Source organism: Orussus abietinus, unplaced genomic scaffold, assembly GCF_000612105.2.
Source record: "Orussus abietinus isolate OABI.00-Male unplaced genomic scaffold, Oabi_2.0 scaffold143, whole genome shotgun sequence".
Classification (NCBI taxonomy): Eukaryota; Metazoa; Arthropoda; class Insecta; order Hymenoptera; family Orussidae; genus Orussus; species Orussus abietinus.
Genome location: NW_019394298.1, coordinates 1 through 12490, shown reverse-complemented (window position 1 = coordinate 12490; position 12490 = coordinate 1). Strand labels below are relative to the sequence as shown.

Sequence of the window (12490 nt, the reverse complement as noted above, 5' to 3'; positions counted from 1 at the left end):
TAAATATTAACAAGATAAAGTTCTTCATAATTTAAATGCCTTCGTTTGAAAATTTATTACATTCCGTATCCAGATACCCTGTTATCCACATCATACCGCTTTCCACTTGAGATGTATATACTATTAGATATTTTTTAACAGCCCCCAATTAAGGCTAATCGCTGAAAAGATTACAGCTACAGCTGTCCCACGTTGCGTGGGATGTTGAAAAGTTTCATCTATTATTAGGGAGAATTCTTTTTGACTGCTCAAGCTTGGGGGTATAGGCACACATGTTCATATGTCCGCTTGCGCTCCCTCGTGTACGCACGCACGTGCGTGCTCACATGCACAGGGTACTTTTTTCCATCGACACTTAGTATTGCGCTTGACTCACGCTGTGCTGAGGTTGCGCGTCACACTGCGTTCGCTGACGCTGGCGCTTTATATATTCACCGTCAATTTCCGGTCATTAATGACGATAGCTCTGTTGGGAAAGAAGACGTTACTCTCGCCCGGAAGGACGACTCAACGAATCCGACGGAACGCCGATATAACGTCTAAAACGCGCGAAACGAACATCAGACATCGACATCATAAAATAGCTCGTATAATATTTCCTTTAATAGGAAAAACGATTATTTTCACAATATACAGTATGAGAGCAGAGATGAAAGTTGACATTTATACTATAACCATATGCAGATGTGACTGCACCCACGAGAGTGTACACCATCAAATATAATACGATGATATAACGATATACGTGAACAAGTATATTTTTAAAAATTGCCTGAAATATTCAAGTAAGTAGTTTAGTCTAACTCTTCTGGTAGCTCGATGGCAATGATTGGAGTTCATTTCAACAGGAAAATTCTAATTATGAATTAAGTACGAGTCATTAGGATACCGTTCTTAGAATATTATCATTCTTATTATAATGCATTAAGATGAAGTGATACACGTTGAGAAATTTGATCGACGTCGGTAAAAAGGATTCTTCTAAATACATACGTTGCCGACGTTCGAATTTATATCGACAACCATGTCGAATTATATTGCATATTGTACTCAAAAGCGTACTCCATCTGTCATTTCCGTGCAAAAATTTTAAAGCAATTGAAGTAAAACTCCAGAAATCTCCTGGATTCATGGTTTTTTATGCCCTAATTGACTGCAGAGTGCCACCCTGTGCCATCCGTGATTTTAGTGTGAACTAAATTTTCTCTCCGAGATCTCGTGTTACCTTCGTTTTAGCACAGAAGCGCATAAGACATTTGTTTGCCTTTATTTCGTTTAAATGCGGGTTTCTCGATTATTAGAGTGTTCTGACTTAGTGTATAATTGTCCTGACACTTTTGTTTCTCATATCAAAGCCTTCAATACTTGTATATCGAAATATGAGTGCTTGACGCCATTTTGGTCCTCCTCTAGGATAAGTCAAAACATTTTTTTTCGAAACTCCAAGTTTGGAAAGTGTCAGGACAATTTCTACGCGATCACGAGTCACGTGGCAAAATTTCGGACAGTTCGATTCAATACCCTTGAAAAAAAAGTGGCTTATTCGAATCGATTGATTTGAGTGGGGTTTCACTTCAACTTAATGCATAGTTCGCGTGGGTGTGAATCTTAATGATCGCTACCGAATGGGAATGATTTATGATGTTTTGTTAGAATCCGTTGGTGGAGTATGTAAGTATATATATTAATTCTCACGATAGACGTATAAGTCTTGGTATGAGAGATCAGGAGCAGTTCATGGAGTTATGAACGTTGCAAAGCAAGGAGGGGATCATCCGTTTTGAATCGGGCAATGAAATTTAGGTCTACGTTGCAAGGCTCAATTTGATTAATGAGTACCTCTCGTAAATCATTACGTTTGGACAATTGCACTCATTGCCGTAAATTAAAACGAGTCGTTGAGAACCTCTATCGAAGAAGGATCTCATGGTCAAAAAACCCCTCACCGAAGAGGTTGGTTGGTTGGCTGGTGGAGGTGATCCGGTGACCGCAGCCAGCTAATTTATGGTACTTCGGGAACCGTACCGCTTCCATCACGTGTAGAATAATGCTTACGATCTACCTCGTATAATCAGCAGTCTGCTTTTAAATGAGGAAAAGTTCATTTGGTGAAGTTATAGAACGGAAGTGCTAGAGAAAGATCTCCTACGCATAAGAATCACTAGCTGTATCGTGAATGAGTAAGCAGGTTGACGGTTAAATTATACAAATATTTTTGGTCGGCGAAAGTACTGCACATTTTATCGAAGACACTTCACTTAGGTAGATGAAAATTCTAAGTTACCGCAGAATTAAAAAAAAAAGCGTAAAGTCACCTGAAGGGAAAAGAAATAAGAAGAGCATACAACATATGTAAAATATAAAGTACTCGCCGCGGGTTTCATCTTTAAATATTTGTTTAATTAAACGAGTTTGAATTTTCTCGTCGCCTCTTGAAATAATAAAAAGAAAAAAAATATCAAAGACGATACTCCGTTAATGTAGTATCGTCACGTTAAGATGTTGCGTACGATAGAATATATTTTCCGCCAAGCTGGTTATTTGTGAGGACCGAAAAAAAGAAACATTACCCCTCTGGCTGGAAACAGTTGATTCGACAATGCTTGCGCATCTGCTCTTTCTAAGCGAAGCAAGTGTCACGTTTCTTTAAGGTCTGCAGATTGTGCGAGGACCGACTTTCAAACCATGTTGAACAAAAAATATCATAAAGTAGTTTATTCTATATAAGTATTAGACAAAATGCTATTGAAAACAATTGTTTATCCTGATTTTATGTGTTGGATTACTTGGAAAGGGGTAATTGATTTTTTGCCTTGCCATAAGATTTTCTTTTTAATATATTGCATTAAATTATTATTATTTTCTTTATCAGGAAAACTTCAATATATTATACTTTAGATAACTGTGTTTCTTTCTTAGATTGCAGTAACACTACTATTACACAACATATTATATAATACATTGTAGAATTAAAATTAAAAATAAATCACGGAATGATGTTTTCATAAAGTGATTTTCAAACATTGATTCGAAGATGATATCTATACAAAGTTCTGATAATGCTTTATTTGATACAAAACAATTCTATGAGAAACTAAAAAATAAATCAAAACTTAAATAGAAGATATTGTCGGAGGTAGGTACAAAATCTGCATTTTAAATATTAACTGATTAGCCGATTGTTGAATGAAACGTGTTGGTTACTATTTTACTTATTGGTTAGCGACCGAAAGCAATTACTATAAAGCGGTACAGCGATACGTCTGGCGCCATCTCTTGAAAGAATGTGGAACGAATTAAGGCACAAGGTGCAGTGTCCGCATTTTCTTATCACATTCGTATCACCGCGGGTTTTTAACGTGAAATGTAAAATCTCTCAGAGATTCTCATGCAACAGATACACTAAATTAAATTTAATTTAATTAGGAAACGTAAATATGACTAGCGGTACATTTTTACAGAATTGGGGGTGTGGTATTTTCTTTAATTCATTAGCTCGATTGCATCAATTAGGATCATGATGTAATACAACTAATATTGCCCACGTCATAGCTTACTATTTTATCTCGATTCGAATTAAAACTGCGTGGTGCAGATTCATAGAAACTTTAAAATTGCACATAATATGCAAAGGTAAGTTAATTCCTTACGTGGTGTACACGTACGAATTAGAAAGTCCGTATCGAAGAGAAAGGAGGCGTATCCTACTACGAATCGTCGTACCGTTTTATTAATAAAAAAAAAAGTCGCACTTTCATCAAATTTTATTCAACCGTTGACTTTATGTATTTACCTGGTTAATTACTTGCCAGATATATGGCACATATTGCAGGTGCTTAATTTTAATAGTTTTACAGACGTGAATAAATCCAGTAAATTCATGTAAAAATGTCAAGATAATAAACCGGTACACTTAGAAAAGTAGGGCACATGATCATATGACCGATGAAGCAATTTTTTTTTAATAGCTTGAAAACGTGCATCGACATGGTATTAATATGAGATAATGTTTAAAAACCTCTCCTTTATCAGCGGCTCTGGAGACGGAATAACACGATGAGTTATCTTTGGAACGAAGAAGCGCAATAGAAGATTAATTCTATTTTTCACGCAAGCGAATTCATCGAGTTCTCCACATTCATAGAGTGACCGGCGTAGGTCGTTTATCTCCGTCTCAAAGCTCCGATAAGACGAATACTCTAGGAAAAAAAATTACAATCTGAGATAATATCGTGCAATTAATGATGTATCTCTTCCAGAACGGAAGAACGATGATGATTCACCATCGGTGACTGCATGACCTTTCCATTGACGACGCGTGGTCGGCGCGACGCCTTCGGAGACACGCAATTCGATCCCAACTCTACTAACTTGTATTAATACAAGCCATACAAGTTATGCAACCACGTATAGAAAAAGTCATAAAAATAATTGTCCAAATTTGCGACATTTAACTCCAATCCTCCATATCGTATACCTTCAGAATACGGTACAATTCGCATTGAAATCTCCAGGTAAACGAAAATCTTGCTAAGTAACGTGAGCCTATTATAAAACTTTGTTGTTTCAAATTAATTTTACTAATTACGTTATATTAACATTTGTCGGGAAAACCTTACTCCGCTCTCAAAATTTTTATTACATTTTTCATGAATTTAGCTTGCTTCTCACAATTGAAGCTTTCGAGCTTTGGTCAAATGTATATCTACGTCTTCATTTGATAGTTATGTTTCTCATATCAAAATCTATTAATGAATAATTTCTTTTATACCTTTGCAAGAGTTACTATTCAAATACGATGTCTTTGACTGTCATACTCCACATCGATTCTCCGTAATATGAATATTGATTTTAATTAGCGATTGATCGATCAACGCTCAGGTATTTAGTTCAGCGCCGGAGCACCGGGGGACATGTTTCTGGTTTTTTGTAAGATTGTAGAACGCCAAAAATAAAACCACATCCAAAGGAAATGAAGTGACCGCAACTAGTTTGAGTAGGAAGTGTGCATCGCAATCGTGCACGCTTATCACGGTAGGAGGTGCCCGTACTCGAAGCGGGACGTATCACTGGAAAGACCTCACTACCTATACCGCTAACAATAAATGCCTTTCTTCAGCATTTAAAGCCAATGCAAATGACTCTTTGACTTAATGTGAGCTCTCATATGAACTTTACACGAGGAGAACCTTTGTTACCCTACAATAAGAATATATAATGTTGATGACTAAAACGCTCTTTCATGGAGAGCACGACACGGTCATCATGTTTATGATTAAGTTTTCTCTTACATTAAATAGGGAAAGAACCAAAAGGTATTCTTTTTCAAATGAAATCGAAGACAATTTAGCGACCTTCTATAATCTTCACTCAACAATGAACAAAAGTAACTCCGGATAAACGCTTCGGTATCATAGGTAATTAATCCTTGAGAGTTCACTGTACACCTGTACAATTCAATGATATAATTAGCCCTACTTCTTCGTTTTTCCCAACCTGTGAATTTTTGTTCATTTTTAAACCGCGGGTAAAAAAACTAGTTCATTCAAGATAGAGCAAAAATTCCCGGTAATCTTCTCCCCAAATAAGTGCTTCCCATAAATCCATTCTATGGGTTACAAATCAAGGCTTTCCCGTACCCCATCGTTTTCATCCTCCGAGTACATGTAAATGTCCTCATTACCGAGTTCCGCGTTTCGCCTAACCTCGTACGTCCAATCTCCCTCATCCGAGGCACAAAGGGGGCGCCAACGCGGTGTCGTGTCGAGGGAAGGACGCTCTCCTGGCCGCGCGTCGTATTTAATAAAGCCTCGATTGAACGGTTCGAGTGGGGGAAGGCGAGTCGAAGGCGAAGGAAAAGCGCCCGACCGTTCGGCCCAGGGGGAGAGAAGATGGCCGGCAGTACTCCCGAGTACGTAATCGGGGTACCGTCGGCTGCTCTCTCGCAGGTACCGGTTTCCGAGGCGAGACCTCGCTTAGGAGAACGGTTCCGTAGGTACTTTCGGCAGGGTGGCTTTTGGCCCGAGCAGTCCGGAGGGTCGGCGGCGGTGTAGACGGGAGTAACGATTGCGAGCCCTCTTCCCTCCCGCAGCCTCCCTCCCGCGACCGGCGACCGCCACCCCCGTACGACGGCGCGCCCTACTACGCGTTCCAAAGACATCTCCCGTTGCCCCCGTCGCCCGAAAACTGCGTTCAAACCTTTCGGCTCGAACGGCCTTGGTGGGGATGGCATGGATACCGCGCTGCGAGGCTACGATGCGAGCGTACGGTCAGGGCAAATGCGACATATTATGCCGGGTTCAGCCGGGTTCCCGCGGGGCGTGAACCATTATCAACGTTAGCGTGTATGCTTGCGTGGCTAATCACGACAGTCGAAAGCGTGAGTAGTTCACATTGATTTACCAGTCTTAAGGTGAAGTGCAACCCCCCTCGAATCAGTCGATTCGAATACAACACTTCTTTTTAAGGGTATTGGACCAAATTCTCCGCAACTTTGACACATGGCTCCTGATCATCTAAGAATTGTCCTGACACATTCAAAATTTGGATTTTTGGAAAAAATTTGTTAACAGCCCAGACCAGAATCAAAATAGTGTCGAGTTCTCATATTTCGATCAATATACAATTATTGAAGGCTCTGATATGAGAAACGAAAGTGTCGGGATAATTTTACGACAATTTTGAACACTCTAGCAATCGACAAACTCGCATTTGAGCGGGATAAAGGTAAAAAAAGTGTCTTATGCGCTTCTATGCTAAAACGATGGGAATACGAGGCCTCGGAGTGGAAATTTAATTGACCTGGAAATCACAGATGGCGCAGGGGGTCCCTCTGCAGTCAATTACGGCCTTAGAAACAATGAATTCAGGGGATTTCTGGAGTTTTACTTCGATTTCTTTATAATTATTGCACGAAAACGACAGATCGAAATATGAGAGCGCGACGCCATTTTGGTTCTGGTCTGGGCTAAGTTAATAAATTTGTTTAAAAAATGAAAATTTTGAAAGTGTCAGGATAATTCCTAGGTGCTCAAGAGTCATGTGTCAAAGTTTTAGACAGTTCTATCCAATACCCTTAAAAAAGTGTCTTATTCGAATCAATTGATTTGGGGGGGTTTCATTTCACCTTAAATCGTACGTATGGGTTATAGTAAAGAATTAAAAAAGGCAATTGAGTAAGGTACGAGAAAGTACCTACAGAAATGGTTAAGGATAAAAATGTGAATGCCCGTGTTTTTGACGATTAATGCCTTCGGTTGGCTGAACACGTAGATGGGTGATATTACATGGGGTACTGGTGTTACTTTTCTATAGGTGCTCGGTTTCCAATGATCATTTGCGTACACAAATATTCGACGAGGTCTTTCATCGACTCGCAGTTTTCATTTCTTCGGTAAGACCTTGGTAAAGTCACAAATGTCGTGAAAGACGTATCCTGGTGACGTATCCTGGTGACGTATCCAAGTATTACGTAAAAAAATGTACAATATAATCTTTTATTGCGATCATAATCCACATTGTAAATATAATATTAAGGATCACTCTTGTAAAGGTGCTTTTCAGCGATATCGTAAATCGTAGTATCTCATAGTGCTATGCTGTACTTTGTGATTTATGATAGCCATGTGAGACTAAAATTAATTTTTGACGCGGATTTGAGAAATGTTCTACACGCGGATTTGTATAGAAATTTGCATATTTTTGAATGGGACGTGGAATGAGTTAATTCTTAGAGCTATAACTCCTTAAGTTGTAACATAACGCTACAGCTCTTATTGTTAGATAAAGCAAGGATAATTATTCTACCCAAGTGTTATCTGAAAAGGGTTGTGACGTCATTTAATAACTAGGAATATAATTAACGTTTTTCCTATCTTGACGTTATTGATCCTGGGTCAACGCAATTCCTCGATGCAAATCGAGCATTTCTGGGCTATTAATCGTTTATACGATCAAACCTGTGTACGGTTGACGTACGTACCTCCAAACTCAAGGAACACCGCGTAACTGAGATTACCCCGTGTGCAATCGTGCGCGAGAATATATACCCGCTCAAATATGTCAAGTTCATGTGCACAACTCCTTATATACATGTATGTATGCTACTGATCGCTGCACATAGATCGTGAGTACCATTGACCGTGTACGCAGCTGAGCGTATGCAGTGTTAATTACGAGAGCAATCAACCCTGCATTCTATCCACGTGTACGATCGCATCCATGTAAAATGGGAAGAGTACCCGATCGATAGTCTCCTGAGGAAACTAGATCTAAATTGTACAGTTGAAACAATCCTGACGGTTCAATAAACGTCCTCTTGACGGACGATAATTACAATTCTCCGACGGGGACTTATTAGTCACCTGATCACTTGAAGAAAAGTTGGCTTCAAATTAATTTGTTCACCAATAATAAATTCTAAAAATATTCTCTGTTAATAAGACGTTTCTTTAAAGAATATTGTTTTAAGTTATATACTATACTTTAAGAAATTGTGCCACGTTTGTATTTGATGTCACTTCCGAACGATTAACGCTGTCTTGTCTTTTTATTTCGTTTCATTCGCTTTCAATTTAAGTGTTTTCACTTTCAAACTGCTCAACAATATCAACAAGAACATATTAATATTATTCCGGTAGTAACGATTAAATACCGTACGATAATATCATTTCTTCTGGATGTTGTTACGCAGCGGCTGAGTGAGTAGCGAGGTCGGGGCATTTTAGAATACTTCTCTGCAAGTAGGACTATATGAGGCGGAGATAACTTGTGTACATGCGTAACCAGTAGTTTTAGAGAAAAAAGAAGGGGTAACCCGAGGGGGGTCAATCTCTCTGGTGGGATCGACAGATCTCGAGTCTTGAAAAAATGAGCGACTGGTTTCACCGAGAACCTAAGAAGGTTACTAGACAATAAGACCTAGACAATTGATATGGAATTCAATGAAGCGGTTATGTTTAAAGAGGAAATATGCAATGAGTTACAATTTAATACTGTGGTTACTGTACCGTAAAGGGCTATGATATCAAACTGTCACAAGCGACTGCAAGGACCCCGAAGACTGGGATATCCTGCTTATTGTTTCTGATAACGCGAAGCAGATGTCATAACAGTGCGCACGGTTGAGTACTAACTATAAGATGATAAGTACTAATATGTGCTTTTGCGGGAAACTTCGCAAGACATATATTGGCTGGCTTTTAACCCTGCTCTAATTTTAACAAATTAGAATTCGTGTTTGTTGGGTAACTGCAACTTCAAATTATTCCCCGTAGAATGGAATCGATGTTCTTTTATACACTGACTTATTTACGATTGGCAGATTTTAAGAAGAAATTAAAATGAGATTAGAATGGCGGTCTTTATCGATCGGTGATCGAAGTGTCTTATTCGAATCGACTGATTTGAGGGGGGTTTCCATCTTCATCTTAATGACGTGATAAAACCCACTGTTATGTCACTAATGTGCTTCTTGTATCATCGGATTGTGAAATTTTTAACTCATCTTCGAGTAATCCAGGTAACATTCTACTGCACTTTTTAGTTGCAGATAACTGTGTATAGCTACGTTATACTGCCTTATCGTAAAAGCGTTTGCTTCGCCTTTGTTACCTTTATTTTGTCCTCCATGCTTTTCTATATGTTGTTTAAATAAAATAAATAATCAAAATAATAGTTAGATATAATTAGAACTTTTTCAATTAAAATACTACTACTTAACGCGATGTTTATACTATTTGCCATATGAATTCGCATGTTTCAGTGCTTCAGATTTCATTGTCTTCTCTATTAGGTGTCAATTTGAAATATCTCCTTCCCCTATTGTAACACCTAAATACCTGATCGTAGTCATATACCTGGCATGTTTTATTTAATATTATATTTATTTAAATGTTTTACAAATTTTCGTTCGAGGAAATTCCTCCAACGATTATTCGTCATTGAAATTTCACGATTTGGAAAACCAGGTGGGGCTCGTTAATGCAATTATGCGACAAAGTTTCTTCAACTTTAAAAAATATTTTCCCATATAAGAGCAGTTTTTACTGTTTCTTGCTTATGAGAAATGTATGAACTCGTCCCGGAGGAAACGCGTTCAATTTATGACAGTCGACCGACCGATCGACTTCTCTTCAACCGTCCAATTGACGTCGATTTCTAATTCTTGCATCTCCAAGACGCCGCGTCGGCGACGCTTCGGAGTTTCGCGACCGACCAGATAGTGTTCTGCAAATAAGCGACCGATAAGGTGCGACACAACGATGTCGCGGCATTGTTCTCCCGATGAACTCCTTTCCCTCGCCGATAATGGCACGAGCATTGACGATTTCTGCACAAGCTCGATACCGACCAAGTTCCTCACATAGTGTGCCATATTACGTAGCATTAGTGCTCGTGTCGCTGGCGCACGAATATAGGTGAAGAAATATTCACAAAGGGACAAATGCAAAATGATCGGAGGTCCATGGGCGGCCCTACTCCAGGGATCACGGGCGAGAAAACGTGAGCATTGTTTTAGAAGACGTGATAATTGCCTAAACAACTGATACGACTAAACTAAGACTGTCCCTAGGAACAGTGGACAAAAAGGATACTCACAAGGAAGGTATCCCAGGTCGATCTCTCCGATTTGATTTCTTTTATAATATGTTATAGTAGACTAAAAACTAAGCGACCGTATTTTTTTTTATCTGCCATTAAACACTTTAAGGGGGTGAAACCACCATCCAAAGTAGGAACAGGAACTGCAGAAACGTAAACTTCCATGTTCATGTAATTTACCCCACGTATGAAATTTGTCAAGTAAAATACCAAGTAATTTGCTGTAAAAAAACTGCGTATATTACCTAGGGTATTTTACTTGTCCAACCCTGGTAAGGGCTCTACTGGAGAGGTTAAATATGTTCAAATGGTATGTACCTTTGCTGAAAAGTGATACGGAAGAGACCTCGAGTTTCTACTTGAATCTTTGCAGATAAATCTAATTTCTCTCAGCACTCGACGTTGTGAGTTTCTCGCTTAAAAATGTATTTGGCTCGAAACTCTACCTAGTTTTTTTATTTGAACTGACCGTCCTTCCGGAATTAGGTACTGCCTCCTTGATCCCGTTTACGTTGGACCAACGGACGACAGGGACCAACGAGGCCTTGGGGACGGTACATCATTCTGTCGCTGTACATCTGTACCACACAACACCAACACAACGCGGTACTGACCAGAAACCTGGCAGCAGCTGCGCGTCGGTTTACGAGGATTAAGAACTCCAGGATAGCTGCCGGCCATCCCGGCCCCTTCCCCTCCTTTTTACAGTTATCCCGCGACCCGATCGGGTTTCAGCAAATCTTCACTCTCGAGGACGAGCTTAACGTTCGGCACAAGAAAAACTCACGATGGGTCTTCCGGGAATGAATCGGAAGGACCCAATAACATCCAATGAAAGCACGGCAAACCGTATACTTCTAAAGATACGCTGTTATACTCACAGCGACATCGATGTACCTTAGGCAGTGTCCGAATTCGCTTTTAGTACGTAATATATACTACATACTACCCTACGTACTAAATACTTGAGACTCGACATCTCTTGTATGCATATTTCGCACATGCGCAAATGAGTGTCGACCAATGCGCGCCAATTTTAAATGTATTTTGATTGCTTTTAAAATCGTCCTCGTTATATCTGTGCCGGCATCATATAATTAGTTATTTCATGTAACATTGGAATATGCTGTGCAAAATTAATAGTTACCCCGTTTGCCTAATTTGTGTCATTATTTTTGAGAATGCGCGTTGTCCACGGCAAGTACCGTTTTCCCAGGTACAATATTCGTCGAAGACAATCAAATGCCTGTTATTATATTGCTCCATGTTCATTTGAAAAGGCGATAAGTTTAATTACATATAAAAATAAACATTCCAACTAAATAATCCGGTATTTCACGCGTTTCAAATATTTGAAGTAAATATCGTGAATTTCCTGAAATGTTCAGGGTTTTCGGATATTTTGCCGCTGCGCGATGTCTGACAATAAGTTGAATGCATTCCGCCCACCCGACGCGCCGACTGCGAGATGAGTGACAGGGTGTTTTGAAAAATGGAGAATAAATCTCCCCGTAAAGGTGATTTCCATTTAATTGATGGTGGAAGTTTTAATACTTGTGTTAATGTACTCGTTCGGGTATTGACCGCCAGTGAAACGCATGTTAAACAGCACTTTATTTCTGGCTCGATGTTTCGATGAAGTTTTTATATTGAAAGAAGGTGAGAGATTTTCAATTGCATTTATTATAACTCATTATCATAATAGTGGTAAAATAGGTATCCAATGGTGGACCAATGCAATTAAGGCAGTCAATACTCGTTTGGGTATTGATCGCCAGCGAATTAGACAGAATTTTATTTCTAGTTTGATGTTTCGATGAAGTTTTTATATTGAAAGAAAGTGAGAGATTTTCAATTGCATTTATTATAATTCATTATTATAATAGTG

General features: G+C 39.1%; 1 long non-coding RNA gene across 2 annotated transcripts in view; it reads right to left on the bottom strand.

The window, feature by feature from the left end:
* The window catches only part of LOC111674459, a 28288-nt gene extending 16367 nt beyond the window's left edge, over positions 1-11921 (bottom strand). The window contains exon 1 of one of the 2 annotated variants that reach the window (XR_002762457.1): positions 11484-11921. This is a non-coding gene — a long non-coding RNA (uncharacterized LOC111674459). Of the gene's footprint in view, positions 1-11071; positions 11199-11483 lie in introns of those variants that run through there. The other variant, XR_002762456.1, reaches the window with a different exon arrangement.
* Positions 11922-12490: the final 569 nt, after the last annotated feature.